Source organism: Oncorhynchus mykiss, chromosome 32 (assembly GCF_013265735.2).
Source record: "Oncorhynchus mykiss isolate Arlee chromosome 32, USDA_OmykA_1.1, whole genome shotgun sequence".
Lineage (NCBI taxonomy): Eukaryota > Metazoa > Chordata > Actinopteri > Salmoniformes > Salmonidae > Oncorhynchus > Oncorhynchus mykiss.
The window spans coordinates 39,079,904-39,101,223 of record NC_050572.1 but is presented as its reverse complement, the minus strand read 5'-3'; the positions used below and the strand labels follow the sequence as shown (position 1 = coordinate 39,101,223).

General features: G+C 46.8%; 1 pseudogene; it reads left to right on the top strand.

Annotated features, from left to right (window-relative positions):
* The first annotated feature begins 3,359 nt into the window (after positions 1 to 3,359).
* Positions 3,360 to 20,424, top strand: LOC110487682 (annotated as a pseudogene).
* The last annotated feature ends 896 nt before the right edge of the window (positions 20,425 to 21,320 follow it).

The following is a 21,320-nucleotide window of genomic DNA, read 5'->3' as shown; positions in this document are numbered from 1 at the left end:
TATACAGGAGCCTCCATTATGAGGCTTGCATCTAATTATTGTATAAAATGAATGAGTAAAGATTAAACTATTTGTGAAATTGTGCCATGTGATTTTAAACCGTTAATGTGAGAGAATTGTATCCCCTATAAATGTTAGTCATTGGCCCTTCCCATGAGCACAGACATTGATCTGGCGTCATGGGACAGCCCTTTTCTACTGTTACGAATATAACCCCCACCTGAAGGAATTCCCTTTAGACCATGCCTACCTCGGTCAGCTGAAGGAGCTAAGGTTGAGTAGAGACCACAAGAATCTCAGTATAAGCTAAGGTTGTAATGGTTGTTGTTAACTCTGAGACTATCGATTCCGACAGAATAAGAACAACTCTTCGATACTAATTACTAGTCGGCAGCTAGGAATTATGTACCATTGAATGTGAAGACGGACAACCGCTGAAACATGTATTCTATAATAACATTTCTGAATGGGACTCTGAAGTATCCATTCTAACCACGTAAGACTCCTTGGAAGCAGATGGAGAGACAAGCGGATGAACTTTCCAACAGAAAGACGGACGATTCCAATAGAGCTCACGACGACACACTTAGCGTAAATATATATATTGATTGCAATTATTCCCAAATGAGTGAGCGTTCATGTGCAAAGGATTAGCATTTCAATCAATATAATTATCAACTGTGTAGTGATTCTTGTCTTTTGCGCCCTTTTCAGTCCACACCCACTTCCCTTTGTCTACCAAGCTGCCATATCGGCTTAGCCCACTAGGAAACATCCCCTATCATTTCCTTGTAACCATATCTACTGTTTGGTGATGCATTTCTGTGCTAAGTTAGTAAATAAATGATTAAGACAATTGATGTGTGGATGATTCATGGTGAAGGCTGGGTTCGTGCAGATAACCAACAATTTGCGACGTTTGGAATGAGACTAACGTGAGGTAAAGAATAATTCATTAATTAGAAGACTAATTGATCAGACATTAAAATAATCTGAAGAGTTATATTAGGAAAATTATAACTTTGTCATCTGAAGATTTTCCTTGGGGCCCCGACTTCCTAGTTAACTACATTTACATGATTAGTTTAATCACGTAATTTTAATTACAGAGAATTGATTTGATAAGATAAGTCTTCAATTTAATGATGCCAAAGACACGACACTATCGTGTGTGAAAAGCCCAGGAGGGTGGCCGTTTCTGATATATTGTATCCGGCGCACCTGGCAACAACAACCATGCCACGCTCAGTAGCTTAGGTCACTCGTTTTGCCCATTCTACTGTTCAATAAAACAGTAACTGAATGCCTGTCTGCCTGCTTTAGATAGAGAGTCACGTGGCTGGCTGTCTGCAGGAGTTGATTTTAGAGCAAAAATATTCAAGTGATAGGCTCTTTTAAAACTCTGCACCTGCAATTTACCTGCAAATGTTTTATCATTACACAAAAATGAATGTGACCCCCTCCAAAAGCCAGACGGAGATTAGTAAATTAGACACACATTCGGTCCTTTATATAACTGTAGCAGTGGAGGTTGCCTCTTAATGTCTGGAGTGAATGGAATCAAACACAAGGAAACCATGTTTGATGTATTTGATACCATTCCACTGATTCTGCTACAGCCACGTCCTCTCTGGTGCCACCAGCCTCCTGTGAACTACAGCCCCTATGGTTATTTGAATCGCCTGTCACAAGACAAATCTTGCCATGAAGATGTTGCATGCATTGTGAACTGCACTCCGTACTGAGATGCGCTGTCTGTCCCCGCCCTGAGTGTTGACGATTGATCATGCAGTTATTTATTTATTTTACCTTTATTTAACTAGGCATGTCAGTTAAGAACAAATTCTTATTTTCAATGACGGCCTAGGAACAATGGGCCTGATTTGTACCTTGTCAGCTCGGTGGTTTGAACTTGCAACCTTCCGGTTACTAGTCCAACGCTCTAACCACTAGGCTACCCTGCCGCCCGGTAATAGAAAGGTCGTAGAGATGCCAGGTTTACACATCGCATATCATTTACCAGTTCCTTTTCATGTCATGCTGTTCACATAAATAATTGACTCATTACTCAGTTATTTATCCCGGGAAAAGGCAGTGAGTTTGGCCGGTAAACCTCGTTAACCTGGCTCCCGCTATTCCCAAACTCTATCCTGGGGCCTCCTGGGGCCTCCCCCTGGGTACACGTTCTGTCTTTCGCCCTAGCACTATACAGCTGATTCAAATAGTCAAAGCTTGATGATGAGTTGGTTATTTGAATCGGCTGTGTAGTGCTAGCGCAAAAGACAGAAGGGAAAGCAAGGGTAAGCAAAACGGATTGGGATTGAGGGAGATGTTGTTTGAATGGGAACACAGTCTTTGGCGTGACCCTCAATCCCAATCCGTTTTGCTTTATTCTTTCCTCCACCTCTTATCTTTTTCTCAGTTGCTGCTCCTGAAGAAGGCACAGCTACAGACAGTGACACAGAAGATGTGAGAACTAAGCCAGATAGGATTCAAATGTGCTCACACACACACACACACACACACACACACACACACACACACACACACACACACACACACACACACACACACACACACACACACACACACTTCTACGTGTGTGGTCTCGGCCATGCTCCTGACATGCTCTTCTCTCATTCTTCCTTAGTACAATGACATGGCAGATGACACGGAGAGCATGCCATCTTCTTTAGCTGTGACCACCCCTACTGTAACTGTTGTCCCAAGTGAAGCCTCAGGCTCTAGTGATACCCCAGCAACTCGCCTTGCACAGTCAGAGTTTGAACCACCAAGTCCACAAGAAGACGGCGACGATAATACTCCTCCATCAAAATCCCAAAAGGTTTCAACAAAACATCCAGAGGCCAGCAAATGTGGACGGCTGAGAAAAGGTGAAAAGAGGAGAGAATCTCCCCAAGCCAAACACAAATTTGGGTGCTACATTGAAGACTTGGCTCCTGCCCCTACAAATCCTTCTGTGCCAATGAAACCACAAAAACCCAGAACAGGTGACTCCTCTGCATCAACAAAACAGCTGAACTCGAGCAAAGCTGGCACAGCTTCCCCACCAAAATCACAAGAGCCCAGCAAGAGTGACAAATCTGCTCCCAAACTACAAGAGGCCAGCAAAAGTGGTTCCACTGCCCCATCAAAACCACAAGAGGCCAGAAAAGGTGAGTTATGCTTTGCATTAATGGACTGACCTTGTTTTACATTGATCTTCTCTAAATTGCTTTCTACCTCATGTCACTGATATCGTTAATGATGATCTTTAGTGCTCATGGTGATCTTCTCGCTCCCTGATTTAGAAACAGCCACTCTGTTTGTGGTGACCAGCGTGTCGCAAGCTCTGACCCATGCACCCAACCCTGCGACTCAGCCACCCCCTTGTCCTCATAGAGGAGGAGATCAAGATTGACACGATGGTCCTGGCCAGGAGGAGGACCAAGACCTGGTACCACGGCAGGATTACAGAAATCAAACCAACAGGTAAGAACTCACCCAACCACCGGTTAGTCCTGTTATTGTATATCATTAGATGTCCTTTACAGATTTCTTAGTTTTCTCCATGCTCTCTATATCTCAACCATTGATGCTCCACAGAAAATGGAGGTGGACTTTAGCGAGAAGGGGAGGAGCATGCTGTCAGGGACACCACATAGCCTTTGACCACACCGCTTCGCTGGAGCAGCTGTACGTGGACGTGCGATTGGTGGCCAAGTTCAAGGATGTCCACCAGTCCTTGTTCTGCTCTGGCATTCTGGCTGAACTCCCCAACTGAAAGAACCGCATGAGGTATGAGCGTAAAGATAGTGTGTGACTGTGTGTGCAGGGCCGCCTGCTCATTAGGCAGGATTAGGCGACCGCCCATTATGGTAGCTTGACGAGGGCAGTATTTTCTGAGCTAAACTGACCAAGACGCACCTCGCAACAATACATGATTCTGTCCAAAAACAACAACAATTTCTCTCAACCAGTGGCATATGGGCTTTTTAGGTGAGCGCTGATGCCGCCCTTTGACGAGCAGTACCCACTTAGGCAGGGACACAATATTGAACTTGTCCGTTCGCAGCGCGCCTCTCCAGGGTGCTCTTGGAGAAACGCATCGCTACAGTGCTCCACCAACATTCCGTGAAAAAACCTATTGTGTATCCGTTGTAGCATGTGATATATAGCATGTGATAAGAGTATTTGACCTTTTTCTGTAGCCTACGGGCTGGGCTGTCACACATTTGATCTCCAATGTAATGAGACTGAAACTTTTTACATCATGCATGTTTCCCCGCTCAAATAGCCTAACCTAAATGACACCAAAGCGAATAGAACATGTGCTGACATGTTAACAAACATATCCTTAAAAACAGGACATGTGAAAGTAAAATGGACAATAAGGTTTCATCCCAAGGGCTAAATTGTCATGATCAGTGGTTTCAAGTTTGTATCCATGAGCTGGTCATAGCTAAAAATTAGATACTTCTGCATTTCCCGCTGTGTAAACACATTGCAAATAGGCTCAGGATAACTCCTGATCAAGTTGGGTTGCTGATATTCAGAGCTAAAATAGCCAAATTGATTCATCATGGGATTCAGGACTAATAAAGCCAATACAAAGGCCTGTTTTTGTCAAACGGTGGGCCCAGGGTCATTGCCAGGATTTTGGGGCTGCTTGGAAAGGCTGTTCAACCTGTCTCGGCACATGGTAGATCTTAGATCTACAATGTAGAAATTGGCCAGGTCGCAGTTGTAAATGAGAACTTGTTCTCAACTAGCCTACCTGGTTAAATAAAGGTCAAATAAAAAAAGATCTTAGTTCTTTAAGTTTCAGTTTACTGAAGGCACGTTCACCTCCAGCAACTGTTACAGGCATTGTACAGAAGATTTGCAGTGCAATACACACCTCTCCAAAAACACCCTGTAGCTGCATCTTGTGGATGGCATTTAGGAACTCTACAGGAGGAAGACCATCTGGAAAAAGTGGCAGCGTATATCGTCTTTAGATCTCGCACTTCATTTTCAAATCCATCTGAGATCTTTGGAGTACTTGTTTCTCAATTTGTGGCAAGCTACACATTTGGTTTCCAGTCATTTTCCTAAATGTACACATTGGTTAAAACTCCTCACATATAGCTGCCATCTTGTGGAATCTCTTGTCCAAATGACTGATTATACTATCCAGGGCTATATAAAACATTGTGTTGCAAAATCCATTGTCTGACTTCTGTTCCTTTGCTATGTCATCTTCGGTCTCATCGGGGAAATGCTTTCTTTTTTTTTCTTTTCTGGTGGCTCCTTTGTTCACTGTGAAACTGAGCATTTGCACCCATTTCATTTGCCACCGTGGAGGCTTCTGCCAGTAGAGCGTCACCATTGATTACGCAGAGCCTGTATTTCTTCCTGTAGCGCCTTAATGTGAGCTGCTTCAGTGTCCAGAGGAATATTTCCCGACGGAAGAATTAGGCTTCTATTCTCAATACACTGCAAAACTTTTTCCCAGAAAGTGAGCAGGAGGATTGCCTTGAAAGACAAAGTAGCTTTTTCAGACCATTTGCCTCTGATTTGGCTTCGTTTGTCAGGCTACAGGTAGCAAGAAGCATGTCTAGGGCCATCTGTCAAGATGGTAAATGAGTTGCCGCTGGTCGGACCGCAGCAATACGTGCACTCCATCAAAGAGTGTCTGAAAGGCGGTTATGACAGCAGCCAGTCTTTTCCTTGAATGGCCCATCGCTCTGGGCTGGCACTGAACAGATGGTTCACACAGCCCCCCAAAAAGTTGATACTTCTGGGCATGGCTGAGCTGCATGTACACCCACAAGATTAGGAGTATGGTAGGCACAAGGTATGTGGCCAGTGGATTCTTCAGTGATTTTATACTGTGTGCTTGCACTCAATCATTTTAGAAATGCTCTGGTAGTTTGTCATACAGTCTCCTCCATTTCACTGATGATATCTTATAGCCATCCGTACTATTCAGAGAACTGGGTGATGGTTTACTTTGCTCATGAGAAAAATAAACACATGGAATGCAATATTATGGCTTTACACTCTTACTATAAATAAGCCAGTCTCTCTGCACCTTTTCTCTTCTGTTTGCGGACTTACTGTACTGTAAATAGTTGGGGAATGGCTTGTCATCTGTGTCTGGGGGCATGATTTTATACAGTTCTGTCTCCTCACCAAACCTGTTGGCTAGTCTGCGAACAATAGCTTATTTTTCATGGTCTTGTACTTTCTCTGGCCACAGTGCTGGGTAATCTAAAACCTCATCTTCCTCACTTCAAATCTGTCCACACTCTTCATTTCCCTTATTGCTTGTTCAGTCTCTTCTTGTCACTCCTTCACTGGCCCTTCTGCTACTCTTTAACTCCTCTTCCTCCTCCCTGCTCTCCTCTGCATCAGTCTGTCTGACAGCTTTCTGCTGAGATTGTGCCAACCTGGGGCTCTCTGGGCACTAGGAGGTGAGTAAACAAAGGGAATGTTAGGGTTAATGTTCACTCCTACAAAGGTTACCATACAAAGAAATCTACTACTGAAAGTAAAAATGTTTTCATTATAGTATCCATATCAAACAGAATATGTATTTAAGTGTGTCTAAGTCATCATGTGCCTAACTTTACAATAAAAAATTGGTCTAGTTATGCTGCTGCTGCTACAAAACAACTTCCTCACCCCCAATGTCCGTTATACGTTATATATGGTTATATGTTTTAATTTATCCAATTTTAATTTATTGTTTTGTCTAACATTTTTTAAATGATAAACAAATAATTTTCTAAACATTTAGGGGCCCCTACCAGGATAGGGCCCCATGAATCATGTTTCCCCCCCTTAATGGCCTCCCACATAGATGGACATTGTCACGAGTCCGACCGAGGGTGTTTCCCTTTCCCGGGCAGGTGGCGCTCGGCGGTCGTCGTCACCGGCCTATTAGCTGCCACTGATTGTTTTTCCTTCCCCTCCTTGTATGTTGAGTGGTAGCACCTGTGAATGTGTAATTAGTTTGTCTTTATTAGACAGCCGGCCCGCCTGGTTGTTGTGCGGGATTATTTCATTGTAAACCTTCGGCTCTGTGGTATAGGCACGTTGTGTCCCATTTGTACATTTTGATTCCCTGTGTTTTGGGAACGTAACGTTTTTGTGAGCACCCTGTGGTGCATTGGTGCGATTAAAGGACGCGCAGCATTGAACTCTCTGTCTCCTGCATTTGACTCCACACCCACGACACCCGGAGCATTACAGAATCCCGCACCTATCAAATTGATGGAGTCAGCAGGAGCAGCAGCCAACCCTCTCCCATCGATGGAGGAACGGGTTCTCCACCACACCACCGTCCTTCATCGGATCGGATCCGCGATGGATCAAGTGATGGAGAGAATGGACAGATGGGAGAGGAGTGGGCTCCTCTCTCCACCTTCGGCACCCACGGTTCCGGACTCCCCATCTCCCGACTCCAGCACCCTCCGTCTGACGCTACCGAGGGCTTATGATGGAGCGGCGGCGGGTTGCCAGGGGTTTCTGCTCCAGCTGGAGCTATACCTGGCCACCGTCAGACCCACTCCCTCAGGAGAAGAGAGGGTGAGTGTCCTCATCTCCTGCCTCACGGGTCGTGCCCTGGAATGGGCGAACGCGGTCTGGAATGGTCCAGACTCAGCGCGGGAGCACTACCCAGAGTTTTCCCGTCGCTTCCGCGCCGTGTTTGATCACCCTCTAGACGGCCGAGCGGCGGGAGAACGACTATTTCACCTCAGGCAGGAGAGGAGGAGCGCCCAGGATTACGCGCTGGAGTTCCGGACCTTGGCAGCCGGATCTGGGTGGAACGACAGGGCTCTCATGGACCACTACAGGTGTAGTCTCCGAGAGGATGTCCGCCGGGAGTTAGCGTGTCGGGACACCACTCTGTCACTGGATCAGCTGATTGACATGTCCATTCGACTGGATAATCTGCTGGCTGCCCGCGGGCGTTCAGAGAGGGTCCTGTGCGTTCCACCACCCAGCCCCTCCGCTCCCATTCCGATGGAGTTGGGAGGGGCTGCGCCGAGGGGTACCGGAGGAGGAGGCCTTCCCTGCACCAACTGTGGTCGGAGAGGACACACGTCTGATCGGTGCTGGGGGGGTCCGTCTGGGAGTAGAGATGGCAGGCGGAACGCTTCTCGGTCACCCCAGGTGAGTCAGCATCAAACTCACCCAGAACCCCCTGTTGGCCACATGTTTGTCTTAACTTTTTTCCTTCGCTTTTTTCCCTCTTCCCAGCATAGGGCGCTCGTTGATTCAGGCGCAGCTGGGAACTTTATGGATCGCGGACTCGCCCTTAAGTTAGGGGTTCCGCTGGTGCCGATAGATTCTCCTTTCCCCGTGCACTCCCTAGATAGCCGGCCATTAGGGTCAGGGATGGTCAGGGAGACCACGGTCCCACTGGACATGGTGACGCAGGGGAATCATAGGGAGCGTATCAGTTTCTTTATTATTGACTCGCCTGCGTTTCCAGTGGTGCTGGGGACTCCCTGGCTGGCCCGGCACAATCCTAAAATTTCGTGGAAACAGGGGGTTCTCCAGGGGTGGTCAGAGGAGTGTTCTGGAAGGTGTTTGGGAGTTTCCATCGGTGCCACGTCGGTGGAGAGTCCAGACCAGGGTTCCACGGTGTGCATTCCCCCCGAGTATGCCGATTTGGCAATCGCTTTCAGTAAAGTGAAAGCGACTAAATTACCACCTTATCGACCGGGAAGGGATTGTACGATAGATCTCCAGGTAGACGCTGCGCTTCCCAAGAGTCACGTGTACCCGCTGTCCCAGGAGGAGACGTTGGCAATGGAGACATATGTCACGGAGGCGCTGGGACAGGGGTACATTCGGTCCTCCATTTCACCCGTCTCCTCAAGTTTCTTTTTTGTGAGGAAAAAGGAGGGAGGCTTGCGTCCGTGTATCGATTATAGAGGTCTAAACGCCATCACAGTGGGGTATAGTTACCCTCTACCTCTCATCGCTACGGCGGTGGAATCGTTCCACGGAGCGCAGTTCTTCACAAAACTGGATCTCAGGAGCGCGTATAGTTTGGTGCGTATTCGGAAGGGAGACGAGTGGAAAACCGCATTTAGTACTACATCAGGCCACTATGAGTACCTCGTCATGCCGTATGGGTTAAAGAATGCTCCAGCCGTTTTCCAATCCTTTGTAGACGAGATTCTCAGGGACCTGTGCGGGCAGGGAGTGGTGGCTTATATCGATGACATTCTGATCTACTCGGCCACTCACACCGCGCATGTGTCTCTGGTGCGCAAGGTGCTTGGTAGACTGCTGGAGCATGACCTATACGTCAAGGCTGAGAAATGCGTGTTCTCTAAACGAGCCGTCTCTTTTCTGGGATATCGCATTTCCACCTCGGGGGTAGTGATGGAGGGTGACCGCATTAGGGCCGTGCGTAATTGGCCGACTCCGACCACGGTAAAGGAGGTGCAGCGTTTTCTGGGTTTTGCCAACTACTACCGGAGGTTTATCCGGGGTTTTGGCCAGGTAGCGGCTCCCATCACCTCACTGCTGAAGGGGGGCCCGGTGCGTTTGCAGTGGTCAGCAGAGGCGGACGGAGCATTCAACAAGTTGAAGGCGCTGTTTACTGATGCGCCCGTGTTGGCGCATCCGGACCCCTCTCTAGCATTCATAGTGGAGGTGGACGCGTCCGAGGCTGGGGTGGGTGCCGTGCTATCACAGCGCTTGGGTACGCCACCAAAACTCCGACCCTGCGCTTTCTTCTCAAGGAAGCTCAGCCCAGCGGAGCGTAACTATGATGTGGGGGACCGGGAGTTGCTAGCGGTGGTTAGAGCTCTGAAGGTGTGGAGACACTGGCTTGAGGGGGCTAAACACCCCTTTCTCATCTGGACCGACCACCAGAATCTGGAGTATATTCGGGCAGCTAGGAGACTTAACCCACGTCAGGCAAGGTGGGCCATGTTCTTCACCCGGTTCCGATTTACTTTGTCTTATAGACCGGGCTCCCAGAACGTGAAGGCTGACGCACTGTCCCGCCTTTATGACACGGAGGATGGGTCCACCGAACCTACTCCCATCCTTCCCGCATCGAAGCTGGTAGCCCCAGTGGTATGGGAGGTGGACTCGGACATCGAGCGGGCGTTACGGGCTGAACCCGCGCCTTCTCAGTGTCCAGCGGGGCGAAGGTACGTGCCGCTTGGTGTTCGGGACAAACTGATTCGGTGGGCTCACGTTCTACCCTCCTCGGGTCACCCTGGGGTGACGAGGACAGTGGGGAGCCTCCAGGGGAGGTATTGGTGGCCTACGTTGGCTAAGGACGTTAAGGGTTATGTCTCCTCCTGTTCAGTGTGCGCTCAGAGTAAGGCTCCTAGGCACCTTCCTAGAGGGAAGCTACAACCCCTCCCTGTTCCACAGCGGCCATGGTCACATCTGTCCATAGATTTCCTAACCGATCTCCCGCCGTCTCAGGGGAACACCACGGTTCTGGTGATTGTGGATCGGTTCTCTAAGTCCTGCCGTCTCCTCCCGTTGCCCGGTATCCCTACAGCCCTACAGACTGCGGAGGCGTTATTCACCCATGTCTTCCGGCACTACGGGGTGCCGGAGGACATCGTTTCTGATCGGGGCCCCCAATTCACGTCCCGGGTATGGAGAGCGTTCATGGAACGTTTGGGGGTCTCTGTCAGCCTGACCTCCGGTTATCACCCCGAGAGTAATGGGCAGGTGGAGAGAGTGAACCAGGAGGTGGGTAGGTTTCTGCGGTCGTATTGCCAGGATCGGCCAGGGGAGTGGGCACGATACATTCCCTGGGCTGAAATGGCTCAGAACTCACTACGCCACTCCTCTACTAACGTGTCCCCTTTTCAGTGTGTGTTGGGGTACCAGCCGGTCCTGGCACCATGGCATCCGAGCCAGACCGAGGCTCCTGCGGTGGAGGAATGGGTACAGCGCTCCAAGGAGACCTGGAGGGCCGTCCAGGAATCTCTACGACAAGCGAGTGGACGGCAGAAGAGGAGTGCTGACCGCCACCGCAGTGAGGCCCCCGTGTTTGTACCGGGGACAGGGTCTGGCTCTCGACCCGAAACCTACCTCTCCGCTTGCCCTGCCGGAAGCTGGGTCCGCAGTGTGTAGGGCCCTTTAAAGTCCTGAGGAGGATAAACGAGGTGTGTTATCGATTACAACTCCCTTCCTATTATCGTATTAACCCCTCGTTTCATGTGTCTCTCCTCAGGCCGGTGGTAGCTGGTCCCCTGCAGGACAGTGAGGTACCGGAGGTCCCTCCCCCCCGCTGGACATCGAGGGGTCCCCGGCGTACACGATCCGGGCCATTCTGGACTCAAGACGCCGGGTGAGGGGCCTGCAGTACCTCGTGGACTGGGAGGGGTACGGTCCGGAGGAGAGGTGCTGGGTACCGGTGGGGGACATCTTGGATCCCTCCATGTTGAGGGATTTCCATCGCCTCCATCCGGATCGCCCTGCGCCTCGTCCTCCGGGGCGACCTCGAGGCCGGTGTCGGCGCGCTGCGGGAGCCACGCGTCAGGGGGGGGGTACTGTCACGAGTCCGACCGAGGGTGTTTCCCTTTCCCGGGCAGGTGGCGCTCGGCGGTCGTTGTCACCGGCCTATTAGCTGCCACTGATTGTTTTTCCTTCCCCTCCTTGTATGTTGAGTGGTAGCACCTGTGAATGTGTAATTAGTTTGTCTTTATTAGACAGCCGGCCCGCCTGGTTGTTGTGCGGGATTATTTCATTGTAAACCTTCGGCTCTGTGGTATAGGCACGTTGTGTCCCATTTGTACATTTTGATTCCCTGTGTTTTGGGAACGTAACGTTTTTGTGAGCACCCTGTGGTGCATTGGTGCGATTAAAGGACGCGCAGCATTGAACTCTCTGTCTCCTGCATTTGACTCCACACCCACGACACCCGGAGCATTACAGACATTCCTAAAATTCAAATTCAGGCGACACTGTAGGATATACCTCAGTAAGGATGGACCGACGCTGATGCCCTTTGGGTGTCTTTTTTTTATGTTCACGGACAATTCATTTTGTCCGGTTTGGAACAGCCTTGATTTGGACCATACATAGACGTCTCTAAATGACATCTTTTCAACTTCATTCATTCAGAACCCAAAAAATGATTTCAAAGTCTGGAAAAATAAGTATTTTAGTTGTCTTTTTAACGTCAATTTTCTTTGGTCTCGCTTGTAGACGACGCACAACAAGCTGCAGTCGATCTGCTCTACCTCGACCCTCCTCCGGACTCCCCTCAAACCCCACGTTGATGGGCTGGCCTGGTCTGTACCGGGCCATGGGCGGGTTGGGGGTACACCTTGATGTAATCCTTGATAAACTCCCTGTTGGCCTCATCCTCTATGTCCTCCCACAACCTCCGGCAGAATGGCAAGGACCGGCCCTGTGTTTGTTTGTGTGTGATTTAGCTATTGTGGGTGTGGTTGGATGATGATATATGGAAACATAATGCTAAATATGATTCATCATTGCCTTAGTAAAGCTCTGTTGCGCTTCCCCTTGTGTTTCAGGTTCCTGATCTTTTTTGATGACGGCACACCTTCCTATGTAGGCTTGCCGGATCTTCACATTGTTTGCAGACCATGTAAGAACAGCCTCGGACAATTGTTTTCTATCTTTAACGTATACTCAATACTTCTTGGCTCAATTCTGTTTGATCCTCCTACCAAATGTAAGATGTCTAATTCAGATCCAACTGTTCTCTTCTAGTTGTTAACTCCACCTGTGTGACAATACATGTTTATTCCAATGTAATACTCTTTTGAGTTATATACATTTTTCAATTTGTTGGCTTGTATGGAGCAACAAAACTCATACTGTGGCTGTTGTCATACAACAAGTTTAATCTGCAAATGTAAGTGTTGGTGAGACACTTGCAGGGAAACGCACATACATACCCACACAAACTAAGCCTATTGTTTCTCTCTATCGTCTTAAGTGCCGAAGGTTGTGGGAGGACATAGAGGATGAGGCCAACAGGGAGTTTATCAAGGATTACATCAAGGTGTACCCCCAACCCGCCCATGGCCCGGTACAGACCAGGCCAGCCCATCAACGTGGGGTTTGAGGGGGGTCCGGAGGAGGGTCGAGGTAGTATACAAGGTGAGAATCTGCAACCGCTTACGCTGTAACCATTTAGTGAAGTGATAGTGATTGACTTGCAGTATATTGTGCTTGGTATTCTGGTTATGCTTATCTAACTAAAGTCTAGTTCTTCACTGACGCACATATAATGCCAATCCTTTTTTCCTGTGTGTGTGTGTGTGTGTGTTCTCAGGATGACGAACATAAGGAATGGTTGTATCGAGGCTCTTTGCGCCTGGAGCATATGGCCAACATGAAGAAACGTGTTGAGGAGTCAAAGGATAAACCAACAGTGACACGGCCCAACGCTGGCAAATACAGTGCCTTGCGAAAGTATTCGGCCCCCTTGAACTTTGCGACCTTTTGCCACATTTCAGGCTTCAAACATAAAGATATAACACTGTATTTTTTTGTGAAGAATCAACAACAAGTGGGACACAATCATGAAGTGGAACGACATTTATTAGATATTTCAAACTTTTTTAACAAATCAAAAACTGAAAAATTGGGCGTGCAAAATTATTCAGCCCCTTTACTTTCAGTGCAGCAAACTCTCTCCAGAAGTTCAGTGAGGATCTCTGAATGATCCAATGTTGACCTAAATGACTAATGAGGATAAATACAATCCACCTGTGTGTAATCAAGTCTCCGTATAAATGCACCTGCACTGTGATAGTCTCAGAGGTCCATTAAAAGCGCAGAGAGCATCATGAAGAACAAGGAACACACCAGGCAGGTCCGAGATACTGTTGTGAAGAAGTTTAAAGCCGGATTTGGATACAAAAATATTTCCCAAGCTTTAAACATCCCAAGGAGCACTGTGCAAGCGATAATATTGAAATGGAAGGAGTATCAGACCACTGCAAATCTACCAAGACCTGGCCGTCCCTCTAAACTTTCAGCTCATACGAAGACTGATCAGAGATGCAGCCAAGAGGCCCATGATCACTCTGGATGAACTGCAGAGATCTACAGCTGAGGTGGGAGACTCTGTCCATAGGACAACAATCAGTCGTATATTGCACAAATCTGGCCTTTATGGAAGTGGCAAGAAGAAAGCCATTTCTTAAAGATATCCATAAAAAGTGTCGTTTAAAGTTTGCCACAAGCCACCTGGGAGACACACCAAACATGTGGAAGAAGGTGCTCTGGTCAGATGAAACCAAAATTGAACTTTTTGGCAACAATGCAAAACGTTATGTTTGGCGTAAAAGCAACACAGCTGAACACACCATCCCCACTGTCAAACATGGTGGTGGCAGCATCATGGTTTGGGCCTGCTTTTCTTCAGCAGGGACAGGGAAGATGGTTAAAATTGATGGGAAGATGGATGGAGCCAAATACAGGACCATTCTGGAAGAAAACCTGATGAAGTCTGCAAAAGACCTGAGACTGGGACGGAGATTTGTCTTCCAACAAGACAATGATCCAAAACATAAAGCAAAATCTACAACGGAATGGTTCAAAAATAAACATATCCAGGTGTTAGAATGGCCAAGTCAAAGTCCAGACCTGAATCCAATCGAGAATCTGTGGAAAGAACTGAAAACTGCTGTTCACAAATGCTCTCCATCCAACCTCACTGAGCTCGTGCTGTTTTTCAAGGAGGAATGGGAAAAAATGTCAGTCTCTCGATGTGCAAAACTGATAGACATACCCCAAGCGACTTACAGCTGTAATCGCAGCAAAAGGTGGCGCTACAAAGTATTAACTTAAGGGGGCTGAATAATTTTGCACGCCCAATTTTTCAGTTTTTGATTTGTTAAAAAAGTTTGAAATATCCAATAAATGTTGTTCCACTTCATGATTGTGTCCCACTTGTTGTTGATTCTTCAAAAAAAAATACAGTTTTATATCTTTATGTTTGAAGCCTGAAATGTGGCAAAAGGTCGCAAAGTTCAAGGGGGCCGAATACTTTCGCAAGGCACTGTATCTGTCTATCAGTCTCTCTTTACCCCGCTGTCTCTGTGTTAGTGTGTCCTGTAGATAAATATGAACACGTCTACAGCCTTGTCTGTCTGACTGAATGGGCATCGAAGTCAGCCGTCTGTTTCCTTACATGGTGTGCACGGTACATTGAATCATTCCTGTATTTGGATTCGTATAGTGGACAACGTGTTTATTTCGCGAGCACACGCTCTCTTTGTCCACCACCCAGGGGGGACCAGTTTCGACTGCTAATACTATCCACACGACCAGCACGGCCGCTGCCAGCAAACCTCACGTCACCGCCTCAGCACCCTTAGGGTGAGTACAATTTATGTCTCTGTGTTTATACTGTGTTGCTGTACTATTTTAAAAAGAGTCTTGCACAAATTTCATGAATATGTATTTCCTGCATGCATTTATAATGAGGTTTTATTAGGGCTGGCAGGTGGCCTAGCGATTAGAGCATCGGGCCAGTAACCGAAAGGTTGCTAGTTCGAATATGTGACGGCTCAGGGATTCGGGAGTTTAGGGAGTTTTTCCAAAACCACCGTGCTTCTACACCTGCATTGCTTGCTGTTTTGGGGTTTTAGGCTGGGTTTCTGTACAGCACTTAGTGACATCATCTGATGTAAGAGGGGCTTTATAAATAAATTTGATTGAAAGCACTTAACCATAATTGCTCCTGGGTCACCGTCAATAATGGCTGATCCTGCTCTTGGGGGGGGGGGGGGGGGGGGGGGGGATATGCAGAAAACAAATTCCCATTTCACACCACATGCTTGTCTAGGTTACACACTTGTACATGTGTGAAACAGGACAAATATAAGCACCCCCTATTTGACCTTTAGTCCTTTAGTCCATCCTTGTTTCAGAACGGCAACATTTCCTAGTTCGTTCATTCTCCCTCAAACCCATGTCATCTTCTCCCTGATCACGTCAGGAGGCCCTATGGCCAGAACCGTTCAACCGACGAGTCGTCTGTCATCACAGCTAAAGGTTCAGTCACCTTCACCCTCCACCGTTGCTGCCCAGCCTGCCTGGAATGCATCCGGTCAAAGGTTGAGGCCAAGCACCGTGGACTCAACCCGCTGCTCTGCGAGTTCCACCGCATGAAGGGCCGCCGCCGGGTCAATAACAAGGTGGGGGTGGGGTGAAGTTTCCCTAGATGTTGATCTTAGGTCAGTTTAGCATTTTCCTCTCTAACGGTTAAGGTTAGCATGGGGTGAGGGGGCTGATCCAAGATCTGTGCCTAGGGGTAAACTTCTCCCCAGGTCAATTAGGTGAGCACCTAGATGACTGGTCTATCTGGAATGTCTTACTTCATGATACAGAACTCTGCCATTACCTATAGTGATGACTCCGCTGCTGGTGCTGCATCGTGCCAGACACTGCTATTTTTAACTGGAGAGTTGGGAGCAGAGCAAATGACACATTTCCAATGTAACAGATGGAAAATGATGCATTCTGTTGTCATCCTATAGTCATACTGCTTGTAGTTATTAAAAACTCTGGTGTGGTTATGTTCTCTTTGTGTTTTCTCACCTTCCTCCGGGCCCTCCGTCTTTCTCAGACGTATTTCTACATCTTCTACCAGTCGCCGTGTGGCCTCAGCCTGAGCAACAGGACTACCTTCAACAGACCCGCTGTGACTTCCTCTTCCTGGACATGTTCTGTCTGGACCCCTTTGTGTCTGTGACCACAACCCACCAACCCCGGCCATACAAGATCAACATCCTAGACCTGACGCTTGGCAGGGAGAACCGGCCGCTGTCCTGCATCAACGAACTCGGCAACATCCGGCTAATCTCAGTGATCTACAACAAGCAGCGCGTGGCGGCCAGCGGGGTCTCCCTCAACACCAGCTCAGACTTTCTGGTGTGCTGCAACTTCACCGACAGCTGCAGGAACAGGTGTGTGTGTGTGTGTGTGTGTCACAGGGGTTAAAGTTCTGTTACTGCAATGTATTTCCTTAAATGTATTTAAAGGACGAACTGTTTAATGCATTTAGCAAATGATCCTCTTTCCCTAAAAGCATAAACGGTCATGACTTTTTTACATGGTATGTGGAGGTTGTATTGACGTGTATTTATGGACATGTATATTGTGTTGCTGTAGGTCGTCATGCTCCTGTCACCAGCTGACCATCCAGGCCACAGCCGTGTCACCGGGTGGCCCTGAGGACGTCAACGTTGGCTTCGAACACAAGAGGCTGGAGAAACGGCTCTCCACAGGGTGAGGCTTGTCAATGTGTCTTCATGAACATCTTTCAATTATCCATCAGTCGAAACATCGCTTTGACTGTTGGTCTTTGGTCTTTTTTTGGTCAGTCTTTGGCTTTTACTGGTCATCACCTCAATGTTCTCCTCTAGCTCTCAGCTCTTTCTATGCATTTGTGTCATCCGTGACATGCTTTGAGAGCAATGTCTGAAAAGCTCTTGTAGATAGTATTATTATATCAACCCTCTCCACCTCCCTCTGTCTGCAGTATATATGAGTGTAACGCACTGTGCCGCTGTGACCCACGGTGCCAAGGGCACCTTCATCTGCACTTACACTGGTGAGCCGGAACTAGGAACCCAACCTAACCCGACAGACAGACTGCTGTTAAGGTTGACTTCTGTTGATTACATACACTACTAGTCTTTTGTCTGTTGGACATCCTTTTAGTGCTCAATGCCCAAGACCTCTTCTAGTGTTACTCTCTTCCATTCTCTCCTTCTACTATTGCAATGTCTTTCTTCCGGTTGTACTGCACACAATGCTCACAACTTTTCCCTTTGCCATCTCTCCCCTTAGGGATAACTTAGGGATAATCATGAACAAGAAGAGTTTGGGGACAGAGGGCAACGAGTACGTGGTCAACCTGAACCACATAGAGGGAGCTGAGAGCAAGGAGGGTTACGAGAGTGAGACGCGCTGCTCCGACAATGAGTCAGGTACAGACACGCAGAGAGCCTGGACTCACCGGCAACTATAGGATAGATTTTATGTTATCTGTGTATTATCTTTTTTTGAATGCAAAAAAAGAAATTGGGTTTCCATTTCGATTCATGAGTTGTAAATGCACATACCCAGTGGACACACAGGGAGTGCAAAGAGAAGCAACAGAACTGAGCATCTCTAATGTTGCGGCCTCTGTTCCCCATCAGGTTCAGAAGAAGAGTCCATAGAAGGCGTCAACAGTGAGCATGATGACTGTGATGACGAGGGCAAGGATGAGGAAGAGGGAAACCCCGAGAAAGAGCAGCGACGTATGATGATGAAGAACTCTGATGACGAAGCTGAAGAAGAACCCGATGATGATGAAAATTATGAGGACAAGGACTACGATGTCAGTGAAGATGATGGCGACTCTGACTTCAGGCACAATGTCTCCTCTATGGAGAGGAGCTACGTCACACGCAGGCATGCCAAAATACTACAGGAGGGTAAGAGGAAACTACAGTATATACAGAGAAGTATACGGAGTGAAAAACAAACATTGAGGGCAACGAAAAGGTTACTGAGGTTTAGTAGAGTATTCATTCTTATTTGGTTTGATAAATGTTGGTTTCTCAAAATACTGTCGGAAGGTAGAAAAATAAAGCACAGACACAAATATAGACGGAAATGAGTTCATGAACTCTCCACTTTTATTTCTGAATTTTTAAAAGAAGTTATAGGACTTTGGTTCCCAGACTCATCAAATGACTCACAAAATGACTCTCTAGACCCAGCGAAGAAATCGGGCTCTGACGCAAAGTCTTCTGACCTGCAGGACGGTACAGCAGAGGGAAATGACAAGCAGGCCTCAAACGCTCCAAGGCGTTTCTTTGATGGCGAAGAGTCATGCTACATCATCGACGCAAATCTGGAGGGGAATGTGGGTCGCTACCTCAATGTGAGTCATGAGGAGGAATAATCAGAGGGTATCGTGTTGGATAGTATGCCGACTGTATGATTTGCCCTATACCCATACTTATCAGAGATCCGTCAACTCAGCATCTTACCCAGGTTACAATAAAGGGCAGGACTAAACAACGAATTTCATCCTCCAATTTCATCCTCCTACTCGTCATGAATGGGGATAAAAATTGTCATGAAGCTCACATCCACTGTCTCTCTCCCTACAGCATAGCTGCCACCCAAACCTGTTTGCGCAGAATGTTTTTGTGGACACACATGACCTTCGATTCCCCTGTGTGGCCTTCTTCACCAGCAAGATTGTGACCTTCTGTTATGACTCATGGGATATTATATATTGCTTGTGCTAATGGTTGGTCTTTTGAGAGGCGAAGCCAGGATTAATACGGGTTCTGCTCATGTCTGTGGCTCTATAACAATTGCCCAGGGGGACTAAAGCATGTGCATTCTAATATGCACTTCTGTATATTGATCATAATATTGTCTCTGTGTTTTTCAGGCGCATCAGAGCTGGTACAGAACTGCGGTGGGAATATAAATGTGAGCTTGGTGTGAAAAGGTCGTCAAGAATCCTAAATTGTCGCTGTGATCAAGTGCAGGGAAAAGTTAAGAATGCCCTTTACATCTTCTTCCAGCTTCACCCCTGAAGTAAATTTAGGAATATACTGTAGGAGATGGTCTAGTTGTTGTATTTTAAACCATGCAGAGGTTTTTGTTCATATTACGATTCTTAAATTGTGCTTGAATAAATTAATTCTGAAGTATTGTCTCCTAGTTAAATAAAAAATATTGAAATGTCCTTTTCAGCATTCCTAATTTATTCTGCCCCAAATAATATTTCGTTAAACTATATTCTCACATTTTCCTTAAATGTTTCCAAAGAAAATGTTTTGTAAATGTATTAAACCATCAAGCAGTTGTGGAGGTCTGAACAAAGACAGTTGTGAGAGAGAAATTACGTATTTACCTGATTTGTTTGATATTCATAGTTAACGATTTATATACTTAACAAATAGTAAGACATTTCTGTTCTGTTAATGCTGTGTTTCTGTAAAGGGATGGTTTCCACTCTAGCTTCCTCCAGTTAGTCTGGGCGTATTGTCAAGAAATGGGTTTTGCGAGAGATCGCTTGAGCTGACAGTGACTTGGTGATAACCTACAGCTGGCATTCCATAGACAATATGTGGTGTGTGTGACCCGAGATGGAGATAGCCTGGAAGTGTTTAGAACCATCCCTCATTGTCTCATCTTCATCCTTGCATCTGGGAAACTAAGCCGGGTTGGGAGTAAAACAACATCCCGTGCAGATAACCAGGAGATGAACCCAAGGTGGCTTGTGGTGCCCCCCACCCGATCCGCATGGGAGGGATGGAACCAGCCATGACTAAGCAATTTTAGTGTCAGCTATATAAGAACTCTGCATTGTCTGTAAAGGTTAAGCTCTCGGCAACACACCTTCGTGTGCGGTCGACTGCTTCATTATTGCAATAATTAATAGATATTAAATAAAGATGATTGTTTGAAGAAATTACAATGTGTCTCTCAGTATACATGAATTTCCACGACACAGTACAGTAAGTCTTTGGTCTGGCTGCGGCTGGAAGAGTGGGGTTGTTTCAGTAGCTATGTTTCCATTAACTTGTCCATTTATTTTGTTGAAGACATTTAGAAAGTTTGCATAGACAACTGCCTGGTAGGATGTGTTTCCAACAGGGTAGTGGTAAAAATACTGCAGTCCAGACGGATCATAAAGTAATAGGGCTGACTGTAAAAATGTGCAGTGATGAGAAGTTCCCACAGATGGTTATTAGAAATTGAATAATGAATTGTTATTGCATGATTAAAAATGTTTAAAGACTATAAATTCTGTTTATTGGAATTTAGCTACCTCTAACAGAGAATATGGGAAATATTGGGAACTGACATTTTAAATCTGTACAGCCTGTATTACTTATGGGGAGCAGCTTCCTTTTAAGGTGTGAGGTAACTGAGCTCTCTGATATCACGGATATTGAGCATCTTGATCTTAATGAGAAGGCTAAATTGAATGCTTTTACAGCAGTGGTTCCCAAACTTTATAGTCCTGTACCTCTTCAAACATTCAACCTCCAGCTGCGTACCCCATCTAGCATCAGGATCAACACACTCTCAAATGTTGTTTTTTGACATTATTGTAAGCTTGCCACACACACTATACGATACATTTATTAAACATAAGTGTGAGCTTTTGTCACAACCTGGCTCATGGGAAGTGACAAAGAGCTCGTATAGGACCAGGGCACAAAAAATAATAATCAATAATGATGCTCTTTATTTAGCCATCTTACATATAAAAATGTATTTGTTCATCAAAAATGGTTAATAACTCACCACAGGTTAATGAGAAAGGTGTG